This window comes from Quercus suber, unplaced genomic scaffold (assembly GCF_002906115.3).
Source record: "Quercus suber isolate HL8 unplaced genomic scaffold, Cork oak 2.0 scaffold_504, whole genome shotgun sequence".
NCBI lineage: Eukaryota > Viridiplantae > Streptophyta > Magnoliopsida > Fagales > Fagaceae > Quercus > Quercus suber.
This window is the reverse complement of record NW_027069953.1, coordinates 502697-516314: the sequence shown is the minus strand read 5'-3', so window position 1 is coordinate 516314 and position 13618 is coordinate 502697. Positions and strand designations below refer to the sequence as shown.

Here is a 13618-nt window from a genome sequence, read left to right as displayed (position 1 = left end):
CCAATACCGAAACCAAAACCAAAGCTTTCACCCAAAAAAAACAAAATTTACCTTCTATTGCATTCATCATGATCATCCAGGCCTAGGATTAGGAATAAATTTCGTTTTTGGTGAAACCACTGATTTTGATTTGGTTTATGCAAAACTCTACAGCAAAGTAAAGCAAAACCAAACCAAAACCAATGCTTTAAAATAAAATCTAACCTCTATTGCAATCACCATCATCATCATCATCTAGGCTTGCTATCAATAAGCCTAGCACCCACCTGATCAAGCCGATTCATTGCCACCACCACCTTTAATCCTCCTTCTCTCCAAAATGCCTCCACCATCCTCTCCCCAATCCTCACCCCTCTCTCCTCACAATCAATCATCGCCACCACTGTTGGCCTCACCCCACTTATAGTACAACCAAACACCCCGGCCTCAATTGTCACCTTTTTCACAGCTTCCATCCCCAAAATCAATGGTGCTCGTCTTGGCTTGACAATTCTATCCCCCAATAATGCCTTCACCAACCCCGCCATGTCGCCTTCCAATACCGCCGCCCCTAATGCCACCGCCTGGCTTGAATTCCACACAAAATTAGCCATTCCTATCGCTGAAGGCAATGCAGCCCTCATTTTCTTAGTCAGAGCCTTGAATTCGAGGCTCACCAATACAAAGTAAAGATCTTTCTTTGCAGGGAAATTCAATTTCTTCAAATCCAAGGGTTTGTAGTTTCGAATCAGAACAAAGCCTCACATTATCGCCGACCCCACATTATCGGTGTGATAATTGGAAACCTTCTCCTCTGATTTCAATTCCAACATGTACCAACTCCTCCTTCTAGAGCTTCCCGCCGAACAGTTTATTGACGATGATTGCTCCGGCGGCGGCGCTGCGACTTTAGATCCGAGTCCACTACCTAAAGGCAAGCCTTTTCTAGTGAGAAAGAAAGTCCTACCAATCGGATTCCGAGCATGTTCATGACCTGCCAGCATAATTGGAGTGAGGATCGTAGCTGAGTTTTCCAGCGACATCACTGGATATTTGCGTGATGGTGATCTCTCCAGGGCAGACGGAGGAGTCGATGGAGAGGGAGATAAAGTCTTTGAGATCGTCAACGGCGTAGCCGAGGAAGTCGAAGCTGAGGGAGGTAGGCCACGGTGGTAGGAGCAAAGGTTTTGACGGAGGTGAATACGAGTTCAGGTATGTGGGTGGGTCTTGAATTCAGAATAGAGAGGTTGTAGTTGCAGTTGTAGCGTAAAGAGTTGAGTTTGAGAGTGGATGAGATAAGATTCAATGTAGAAGGAGGTTGATACCAAAGAGCCATTGCTTTATTTTTGGAATTTTTTGTTTTCAAAATAACACTGAATCTCAAACAATTTTGTTAATTAGCACATTTTCAAAACAATTTAGCAAACTAACATCTCGAGCACAAGAGACTTGATTTTGTTGTGCTAAATCGAGTGTGATGAACTCAAGTTCCATGAAACTTAAGTCTTCAAGACTCGATTTCCCTGAGATATCATCAAACCAAAGACCCAGGCTCAACAAAACATTATCAAACAGCATCGCCTAGAGCTTCGTCGCCTCCTCTTGGAACCTTCGCCGTCGTTGCCTGGGTTCAATCTGAGTCGAATAGTTTAGGTTAGGGAGATCTTGGTTCGTGGGTTTCTTCCTTCTTTGTTTAGTCTGGGTTTCTTCATGTTTATTCCTTCTTCGTTTGATCTCTCCAATCTGTTTGCCTTCTTCGTGTTTCTTCTTCGTTTGGTTTGGGTTTTTGGGTAATCCTTCTAGTTTGTTTTCCTTCTTCATGTAGTTTGGGTTTCTTCCTTCTAGTTTTATGGAACTCGAGTGTGTAATGGTCGATTTCCACGCATAGAACTCAAGTTTGTAATGCTCGATTTAGCGCACCAAAATCAAGTTCCTTGCACTCAAGATGTTAGTTTGCTAAATAGTTTTGAAAATGTGCTAACTAACAAAATTGTTTGAATTTTAGTATTATTTTTTTAAAAAAAATCTCTTTGTTTTGCAAGCTTTTTGCTTTGCTTTTAGCTTAGCACTCACTCACACAAACATTGTGATAGTAAGAGTGAGAGTGAGAAAGGCTCTGGGGCTAATATACAATTTACAAAAAAACTAACTTAAATTTTGGATCAATGTTTAGGTACTACTATTTTTTTTTTAAAGAAAATTTTGATTTGCTCCTTAATAAACAAAAAAGTTACTTTTTTTTTTTTTTTTAATGAAGAACAAAAAAATTGCTTGATATTGTGAAAATTCCCAATATTTTTCTCCATTTTTTACAACTAATTTTTAGCATTAGCTATCTATATACTACATTGTGCATAAATTGTCATAATGTAGTGCAAGATCAAGTGTGAGACTTATGCAATTAAGACAAGCTATTGGAAGTTTTCTTTTGGTTTAAAAAAAAATGATAAGACAATCGGTTGACTTGATGCAGGAAACTTTTAAACAGTATTTAGTGTCTTTGTACCTAGAGAGCAAATTTGATATACTTTGAAAAATTTTGGTAATATCTTGTATTAGCCAAAACTTTTACCATAGATTAATCTAGTAAACAGTACTTTGTGTAACATCTAAATTTTAGGGTACGTTTGAATGGAGGGAGAGTTTCTCCTTGGTTTCTGTCTCTCTCTCTCTTACCTATCTCTCTTCTAATGGTTCTATCCCAAATATAAATATATATTTTTTAAAATGTCTCTTAATTTTAACAAAATAGAAATGGAATCAAACATTGGTTTCAAGGGCAGGGTCTCTAACCTTGGTACAAAAAGAAAACAACTCCAAACTTTGAGTCTTAGAATTGTAAGAGCATTGACATAGGTGTGCCAAATGCCAAATTTTTGGCATTTGACACATCAAACACCAAAATCTTAGCTTCATGAAGTGTTTCAAATCACAAAAATATTTCCAACATGCTATAGTGTCGTTCTATTGATAGAACGACACTATAGCAAAATCTCAAAAAAATTATTTCTTTTTTATTCACCTTGGTGAGCCCTCTCTCTTTCTCATTTATTGTTTATTCTCTCACTTTCTCTTTTCCCCTCACATGTCTGCATTTTAATATTTGTATATATTATTTTAATGTATAGAATTAAAGAATAAAAGATGTGATGTATGATGAATTGTAAAATGGTATGTTAAAATAATAAAGTAGCCTTTTTGATGTGTTAAAATGACATTTTTGGGACATCTGATGTTGATGCTTACAAAAGAGAGAGTATTAATATTTGAACCAAATACATTTGTGTAGACCATCAAACACTTACAACAATACAAGCTGAAGTATATACTATAACAAACGAAATGATCTCTACATGAAAAGCTATTTGAATTTCATAACCCGTTGTACCTATATCTTGCCTGAAAATTAGTGATATAATTAGGACAAATTAAAATTGTTAGTGAACTGAAATCTCGCAGTCATGCCTCTGCTGAGAATTGTCCATTTGAGTTCTCTTAGATTCATCTTCTTTCACACGACTACATGATAGCATTTCCTCACGTTTTCTTTTTGATTTGCTTTTGTACACATCTTCCTTTTCATCAGCAAATGATAGGAATGTCCGCACACGTGCTGAATGGGAGCCGGCGCCTCTAGAAGGATTGGATTCTTCAGGAATTCCATGCCGGCTGAACTGGCATAACATCAAGCAAAAGTATATAAGAAGAGCAAGAAAACATGCTGCCCCACAGATGAGAAATAGCCCCAAGAAGCTTTCTAATTGAAGCTCATCTGATTCATTAGTTGTTGCCTGGGAACCACAAGATTTCCTTGACAACCACTTGTCATGGATCCTTTGGAGTTCACCATTCTCTGATAGGGTGAGTATGGCGGTAGACAGGTCCAAGGCTAAAGGGGAGTCTCTTGGAAATGCCTTAATAAGAACACAAAAAGTATAAAAATCAATTGAACTAAACAAATGCATTTAAGGAGATTATATTGGTATCAATATTGACTGTCAAAAATAACGAGTACAGGAGATACTGAAAAATTCCCAGACATGAGCCAGTTAAATTATGGTTTCTGAGATGATTGACAATGTGTTATTAGAAAACCCAAGCAAAGATATATATCAATGGCCATGAATATCGGTTTTTGTGCTCTATTTCAAATGCTTTATACTGAAACAAAACTGAGGGTCAGCATATGGCCAACCTTTAAAAGAAAACATCTTATATTCAAAGAAATCATTCATTAGCTTCTCTTAAAGAGAAGTATGACACCAGCTCTTAGTGCAATTATTTCAATGGTAAATATACTTGAAAACTCTTGTACTTAAACCCAACCTTGGAACTTCTTTGGTTTATAGTTCATCTAGAAGCCATTCTTATTTCTTTGCTTCCAAATAAACCCATATTCTTTTTTATTTACCCCATCTCTGTGTAAAGAATATGGTTCTATCCACCTTGATACTGTCACATAAAATATTCTATATATATATATATATATTTTTTTTTTTTTTAATTTTAACTGTCAGTGCTTTGGTTACNTTATATATATATATATTTTTTTTTTTGATGTGTGTGTAAAATTGCATCCCATCCATGGAATGAGCTTTGATCATTAAGAGGATATTAAATTATTAATCTATGCTATTAAAAAAAATCCATATGGAGTTATAAATATAGGATATGTACTTGGTTTGGAACTGTAGAGGTTGAACCGGTTTGAAAGCCAGTACAATACACCAAGCATATAGGGTTAAACTTTCTCAAAAAAAAAAACGCATATAGGGTTAAATATTAAATGTATAGTAAACTACTACGCCCCTTCCAAGTTATTCCCTCAATCACCAAGATAAAACTTCGATTGGAGGACAATTAAAAAATAAAATAATAAGGCGTTAAAATCAAAATAATAATAATGTTAGATTCTCAGTCAGAAAGCTTGGTTTAAGAGAACCAATGCTCTTTCTCAAAAAAAAAAAAAAGAGAACCAATGCCATGCTGCACAATCACATGGGTCTTTCCTTATTGTCTGTCTAATTGAAGGAAAATATGTGGACTTTGTTTTTACTTTTCAACGCCATTAACATTTCCTTTTTTTTTTTCTTTTTTTTTCTTTTTTTTAATAAAAAATTATCTCACTGACAATGAGGTCGGAAAATGAGACAATAATGATTGCCCACTGTCTCCTTCTATTTTTTTTAATAAAAAAAAATGATATTTTGATATCTCATTTCTATATTCTTTTAGCAGTGTGAACACTAGAGGTTTTTGTCTTGTCCCTTATGTCCCACCACGTTGGATGTTTTGGACTATCAATACAAGACTAATTCCACATTAATTAATCGTTTACTTTATTGTATGTGTATATATATATGTATCTTGCACTTTCATCAAAAAATATATGTATCTTGCACTGAAAATCTACCTTTTAATGACATTTCTATGTCTCACAAATTGCCACTATAAATATGTATGTGTCGTAATCAGGAATTCTATTCTATAGTAACACCTATGAGAAACCAAACAATATTCCCTTGTCCAACAGATCCATATAACCTGCATGTTTATGTTAATGCAAGCAAAAAAAAAAGTACCTACTTATGTTTCTCCCCTTTCAGTAATGAGCTTATGTCATTTTTTTTAATGCTTTCTTTTTTTTGACTTAAAATATCACAATTAATGATACTTTAAGAAAATATTCCAAGTGGACATCATTTATTCCGTCTCACTTTTTTTTGCCTTGTTTGAAAAGTCAAACATTTTAATGGGACATCATTTATTATCTTGTCTACCTTTTAAAAATATATAAGTTTCCAAAACTACCCTTAAAAAAGTTTATCAAAAATTGAATTAGTAAATTAATAGGAGTATAATAGGAACATTAGTAAATTAATGATTTTTATTTTTAAAATAAGACAATATTTTGAGACATCTTAAAATGAAATAGAGAACAAAAAAAAAAGGGGACGGAAGGAGTAATTATGAATGTTTATTGAGCACGAAATAAGAGAGCATACCATCAAAGACGTCAAAATAATGTTTCCAAGTGTTATTCAATATAAATTAATTTCAAGCCAAAATATTACTGTGTTTTTGTTGGAAGGTCAATATTTTTCTTTTTTTGGAAAAGTCATTCTTTGGTACACACTTTTTTATTTGTCTCTAACCCTTGTTTGTTTGGCCAAATTGTTTTTTTTTTTTTTTCTCTAAATGATATATTAATTAGTCATTGATTTTTGAGGATATATACCACAAAATTACCTTTGAATAAAAGGTAACTACTTCTGGGATTTAGCCCTCCAAGTTTTGTTAACTTCTAGGGTATGTATGTTTGAAATGGTGGGAGATGGAAAGAAATGAAATGGTTAGCCTCCATCCAAACTTAAGGTTAATCTTGAAGGAGATTACTCAGGCTGCTTTGTAATGTGCCATGTTCTGTCTTTAATAAATTTTTTTTTCGATAAACCTTAAACTCACACGTTATAACCAAAACTGCAGTGATAATTAGTTGCGTGAAGCAAGTTATAAGGCACTGGGCGTTATTCCATATTGGGTGTGGGTGTGTTTCCTGCAATAAAAATTTTTATTCAGCAAAAAAGAAAGAAAGAAAGATTGAGAGTCAACAATTTAACCAGTGAACCTCTGTGGTCTAGATCATAATAATATAGCATGGGATTGGTATTTGTTGCTTCTACTGAATGATAACCTAAATTATTAAAGCAGAATTGGGCTGATGCTGATGCTGATGCTGATGCATTTCGGATTCAAGTCACTTTCTTGTGCAACCTACCAATGCCATTCCCATTATCAATAGAAATTAATTGTTTAACTCACATCTTTTGTGGGTGGGTATGGTAGGTAACGTGGTAATTGTAATATGAAACCAGGATATATAATAGTGATGAAGACAGGAATCCTATGATTTTCATGAATTGAATCATCAGGACTTTAATGACTGATTGCCATCAAAAATTGACTGGGCAACAAAAAACATGGCTAATGTTTTCATTACATTACATTTAAGAAAGTAGATAGGTTAGGTGTCGAAGCGATAGTCGAAATGACATCTTTTTTGTAAAGTTATTATATGTTTATTGTTTAAATCTCCTTTTCTCCTTCAAGTAAAATGCTGAGCAAACTTTTGTTAAGTCGGTAAGATTTTTTTTTTTTTTTACAAGGTAAAATTTCTACTCTAATATAATCTAAGTGTAAATGAATGTGAAACTCCCTTCTAGAGACTTGAACTCCGGTCATTGCCTTCTCACACCTCACGAGCATTTTATACTTGTGAAGTGACCACCGTATTAAAGGTATGCGGTAATAGTTGGTTAAGAATGATTAATTAATATACAAATAAGTAAAAGACATTTAATAAATTGAAAACACCTAACATCTAACTTTGAACAATAAGATGTACTGTACGTTTGTTAAAAAGGATACATGAAAAATGAAAGAAAAGAAAAAAAAATAAAATGTTAAATTACAAATTACACATTCTAACTTTAATATGTTTTTAAATTAGTTTTTGAGTTTTATATATGTATGTATATATATATATATATTTTTCTTTAGTTTTTGAGTTTATATATGTGTGTGTATATATATATATATTTTTTTTTTCTTATTTCAATTTTTAACTTTTATTCATTTTCTATGTAGTCCTTTAATTATTTTTTTTTTTTGAAAAAGTATTCCTTTAATTAATATATTCTATTCAATACACAACGTTTTGTTTTTGATAATTTGATAGCCAGTGGTGAGAGGATGTAAGTTCCTAGATGTGTCTCCATTAGAAACACTAAAAAATCCACAATATTAAGTGTGCCAAAATGATGTTGTTCTAAAAAGTGAACAAAATACTAAAACAAAAAACAAGATTTGGATGGAAATAAATAGAAGTATTAAATTGAAATTGTTAAAAGACTAAAAAGGGAAAAATAAATCAAACATTAAAAACATGTCAAAGTTAAATGGTGTGATTTATAATTTAGTCAAATAAAATAAAGAGAAAATAGTTTAAGAACAAGGAGATGGTACTTGGTTGCAAGGGCGTGTAATAACAAATTTGTACAATATTATTGTATATGAGATACCCTTTCCCCTAATTAACTATGGTACAGTTGCTCCCCTTAAAAAAAAAAAAACTATGGTACAGTTGCAAGATTTTCCCTAAATTTCAAAACTGATTAATAAATTCCTTAACTCTTAGTAGTAAGCTCTGTGGTTCATATCATTTGGATTTTTATCAAGGTTGCATTTGTTTCAACATGAAATGATTTCTGATCATAAAATATTTTCAGCCAAAAAGATTTTCAGAAAAAAATGTGTGTTTTGGTGTTTGATTGCGTTTCTAAAAATGCTCTAGTATCAATTATATTCAATAATATGGATTTTTTTTGGGTATTTGCTCCAAAAAAAAAAAGGTTCTTTTTTGTCTAATAAAAAATCTTACTAGAGAAGGAAGGGTTAAAGGATAGAGATTTGAAGTGCATATTTATGTAGTTGCAGGTTCAATGTGTTTTAGTAAGCTAAGCCCCGAGTAACTCAGTGGTAACAATGAATTTAAAAAAAGAAAAAGAAAAGGAAAAAAAGCCGACTTGAAAGTTGAAACAGGGGAAAACAATCAATGGAATAAAATAAGATGAAATGAAGAAAGTAACAGTAGACAATGGACATGGAATTGGGCCAAGCACATTATAAATTAAGAATGTCATGGGCGACAAGTCTTCGGGCCTTTTACAATTGATCATGGTTGTTTGTGGGTTACTTCATGTTTAGTAATGGAGTAGTATTTCAAAGATTGCACACTTTTTAGATTGCTATTAGTATTTATTACTCGCAAATGAGTTACGTTTGAAAATAATTGGATTACTGGGAATTTTTTTTATATTTATTTATAAATTTCAGCGTTTAGAATGAACTTTCATTTTTAATCGGTTGGTATGAATAATCTATGCTATGATAACCAATATCAAGATTGATAGGATTATAGGATATATAACATAAAATAGTAGTTTTTTTCCCCCACAATTCAAGTCCTTCAATTGGTGAAGGATCAGCTAAAAACTTTGTAACTCAACTCACACATTTTAGTATTTCTAACAAAGACGTCAATGTTCAAATCTTTTTCCCTACTATTAAAATATTATTAAAAAAATAATGAAAACCACTCTTACAAATGAGATAATAAATTTTGTAAAAAAAAAAAAAAAAAAAAAAAATCTGCCTTTTGGTTTTGGCTCACACCCTCACAAACTAATTGTTAAAAATAGAAGGTAAGTTGCTTAACTGATTTCAATTATTTCAAAAATCTCAGCCATTATAATTTACTGATCCATTTGTAGAATTGGACTAATTAATAATTCAATAATTATATAAAAGAATGAAAAAGAAATATAACTTATAAGTCACACGTATATATATAAACAGAGACTCCACATGAGAAAACATAAGGTTCTGCCAAGTGGCACATTTTATGCATAGAAAATTAAAATATTCTTAAGTGACACATAAGGGATAAGAACAAATTCAATATTGACTTTTTGTTTCATTTGGTTCAATATTTCAAGACTTTTCTAATTAAAAAATAAATATTTTTTGTATCATTTGGTTCAATGTTTCAAGATTTTTCACCTCTCACACATACACACAAGTCTCTTTACATTTTAATTCACAATTTTCACCTCTTACACTTCTACTTCATTATATATACCTACTCACAGTCTTTCATATCATCTCATGTCAAATACACACAAACCAAAAACGATATCATTTACCTTCAATTTTTGAACGACACCTACCTAGCTCTAACATCGTTGTTTCATTTAATCCTAACTCGTATGAATTGGCTACAACCAAGGAAAGGGGGATTGAATTTTATATTGAGTGACAACGGCAAATACAATTTTGATGTTAAGGTCGGACACTGCAAATTTGTGGGTTATGTAAATGAAGTGATTAACTGCAGATGTTTAGGACGTGTATTTTGTTTTAGAATTACAAAGAAAGAGAAAGACACATTCCATATCAATTTTTATTTTATAATATTCCTCTAAAGTTGTTTTTTTTTTTCTCATTATTTCAGTTGAATAATTATAATAGATATGTGTGTACAATTTATAATTGTCGCTTTTTATGATGAATTTATTACTAATAAAGTTCTACAACAATTATGCTATAATACTTATACAACACTCCTAAATCATCTTACATAAAATATTACAATATTATCCGTGCATTACACAAATAACATGCTACCATATATTAATCAAAAGCTAAGGAGAAGGACCTTAGACCATCTCTATCTCTGGAGCTGAAAACCTAAACTAGAATAGTTGGAATAGATAAAGGTCCATCCCAATTACAATGTGCGCCCCAACAAGCAAGGCTATGCGCTAAATAATTGGACAAAATTGCAAAATGCCCCTTTTCGGTAAACTAAGCAGCGTTTTGCCCTCTTTCTCAAATTAATTAGGAAAATACCCCTCTTTTGAAAATCGAGTTTCTCAAAATCGATTTAGGCCTTATAGCGGCGTTTTTAAGGAATCTATAGTGACGTTTTCAGAACTTATAGTGTCGTTTTGTAACTCGATTTATATAAAATCAAGTTATGGGTAAAAAAAAAAATTTAAAAATTACCTATAACTCGATTTATTGGAAGTCGAGTTACAAAATGTCACTATAGGTCTTGAAAACGTCACTATAGGTTTTTAAAAACGCCGCTATAGGGCTCCAAAATTTTTTTTTTTTTATAACTCGATTTTGAGAAAATCGAGTTTCAAAAAAGGGGCATTTTCCTAATTAGTTTGAGAAAGAGAGCAAAACGCTGCTTAGTTTGTCCAAAAGGGGCATTTTGCAATTTTGTCCCTAAATAATTCAAGTTCCTGTTTACAAAACAAAAATCCTAGCATGAAACAGATTTTATAGCTAAAGAAACAAACAACCTAGCGGAGGAGATTGTAAGTTGTCAATCACCGATTTAGAGTCTCCTTCAAACTAAACAAACTTAAGCTGGTAATGAACTATCAGTTTCAAAGCTAAGAGGACAGCATTGACTTCACCAATAATTGGCTGAGAATGACGCAATATGGAGGTTTGAGCTAAAATGATTTCACCAACATCATTTTTGCCGATCGCAATGGCTATGGAGAAAGGTCTAATGGTCACGTCAAAATTAATCTTTACCCACCCACCCTAGTTGAGGAAGTTGCCACTAGTTAAGCTGGGAGAGATTTTAGTGCAGATGAAGCTGCCAAGTGTTCATGATAGGCTCTACTTATATTCACAAGAGCCATCTATGAATCAAGAGTAAGACCTACAAAAATAGTTTGATTTTGAATCCACACAAAATATTATTAAAGATGATAGTATTGATTTTTTTGTGACCAATGAAAAATAACTTCAATAAGGCTATATATATATATATATTCCTAAATCATATATTTTGCTTAAAGTAGTTGCTTTCTCCACATAAATTTTAAATTGTTCACTCTTTAAGTAATCTCATCCAAGTCATATCTCATGAATACGGTGGCTAGTTGTTCACTTATTATGGAACATTTATAAAAACAGTCGCAACAATTGCAATTGCAATTGAGTTATTCTTTTTATAGAAATATTACTTAAATTTTATCAAATCAGGATGAAAAATTTTAGTGAAAGACTAGACTACAATACCATTTAGCTAATTTATAGGCTGCTGGATTCACCTCACGATAAACCTAGCTAAAGGATAAAGAATCAAGATCAACAAATGCATAGTTAACTGCCAATACAAAATTAAGCAATCTCCATGAAACTTGAGAAATAGGAGCCCTTATAGAATCTATGCATATCTTGGAGTCGTTTTCGATTACAAAGTGAAAGGCATGCAACTTAGTAGCAATATGATGTGCCAAAATAATTGTCTTGGCCTCTGCAACTCTGCTTAAAGAGGGACGTTGGTATTTACCTTCTTTGAGTGAGCAAAAACCAATTTCCCTCTTCACTCTCCAGTCTCTAACTACCACAACCATGGAAGAAAAACTTTGCTGAACTACAGCATCACAATTAAGTTTGAAGGAGTCATGAGACTCATGACTTGGTTATTTTCCTCGTTGAACCGCAACACATATGGTGGGTCAAGTAGCATTTCAATCAACTAAGATATAGATGATAATTGTAGGTTGTCCCATCTAATACTCCATTAACTCCAAATCAAAGATATTCAGTTGTTTAATTTTGTCAATTAAAGTCCCAAAGTTATGAAATCATTTAAATTTGAAACGCCCATCTCTTTTTTGTTTTTAGTCTTTGTTATTTTTAACATTAACTGAATATAAAAAAGTGGAAAATTGTTGATAAAACATTGCATTTTACTTGAGGCTTGTTCATAACTCAAATTAGTACCATTGAACATAGGGTATAAAGAAAGAAAGCTCCGCTTAGAGAGAGATTGCTTCATTTAGACAAAGAAAGTGAAAATAAATCTTTTATGCCATAAGATGCTAATTACTTATAAATTAAATTCTGTAAAGATGTGATGTAAAACTCATATTTTATCTCTCTAACCTCAACATACTACGTCATCTTATTACATATTTAAGAATAAGCATAACCATACTCAATCAATTCTAATACCCATATATAAATCCAACCAAATTAAGAGTTTATTGAAATGTTATTAGATGTGATATGATGCATTAAATTTTAAGTAAAATGTTGATGTAGTAATCTCTTATTGGATAATGTAAAACATGAATTTTACACCTCATCCTTACCAAATTCGAACTCAATTACTTATGTGAAATGCAAATTTTTATAAAATGTTTTCATTATTTTCTATACTCTATTACAACTTGGAATAAAAAAGATTGAGGTTCTAATTGGGAAGATGAAAAAGAGTACGTTATATATATATATATATATAGAAAAAAAAAGTCTGAATTTGATAATAATAGAGTGTAAAACTCATATTTTACACAATCTAATAAGAGATTACCACATCAGCATTATACTTGGAATTCAACATATCTTGCCACACTTAATAACATCTCAATAAACTCCTAATTTAGTTAGATTTATATATGGACATTATAATTAATTGGGTATGGTTGTATTTATTCTTAAATATATGATAAAATAATATAACATATTGGGATTAGCGGGGTAAAGCATAGGTTTTACACTGCACCCTTACAAAATTTAATCTCGATGAAAAATATGGACCTAATATGAATTTTCTAATTTTTTATTATATTATATATAGGATTATTCACTTTTTTATATAATCAATATTTTTTTGAGAAACTTTTTATATAATTAAATATGATTATTCACTTGCTAAAAATATATTTATTTATTTATTTTTATACTCGGGAAGAGAGGTGATTAATTTAGTAGAAATGTGGAGAATTGTACAAACCCAAACTGTATGTAATGAAGCACAGAGAAGAATGCCAGCAAAGCAGAGAGAGACAGAGACAGAGACAGAGAGCACCTCCCTTTCCGCTTACGCCAATTAACAACAGTAGTAACTGATGATTCTCTCTCCACATCCTAATCTTAATCTAAACTCTGAACTCTAAACAAAGAAAGGAAAAAAAAAACAACATTTTGGTAATCTAAACTCTGAACTCTAAACAAAGAAAGGAAAAAAAAAAAAAAAAAAACA

At 31.8% G+C, this 13618-nt stretch overlaps 1 protein-coding gene and 1 pseudogene across 3 annotated transcripts in view; one reads left to right on the top strand and one right to left on the bottom strand.

The window, feature by feature from the left end:
* Positions 1-230: 230 nt before the first annotated feature.
* On the bottom strand, positions 231-1315 carry LOC112033120 (homoserine kinase-like; annotated as a pseudogene).
* Positions 1316-13436: 12121 nt separating this feature from the next.
* LOC112010730 (E3 ubiquitin-protein ligase RSL1) overlaps positions 13437-13618 on the top strand; it is an 11031-nt gene continuing 10849 nt past the window's right edge. For all 3 annotated transcript variants that reach the window (XR_010624953.1, XR_010624952.1, XM_065763370.1), the window contains exon 1: positions 13437-13563. The gene's annotated coding sequence lies outside the window, so the exon portion shown is untranslated. The remainder of the gene's footprint in view (positions 13564-13618) is intronic.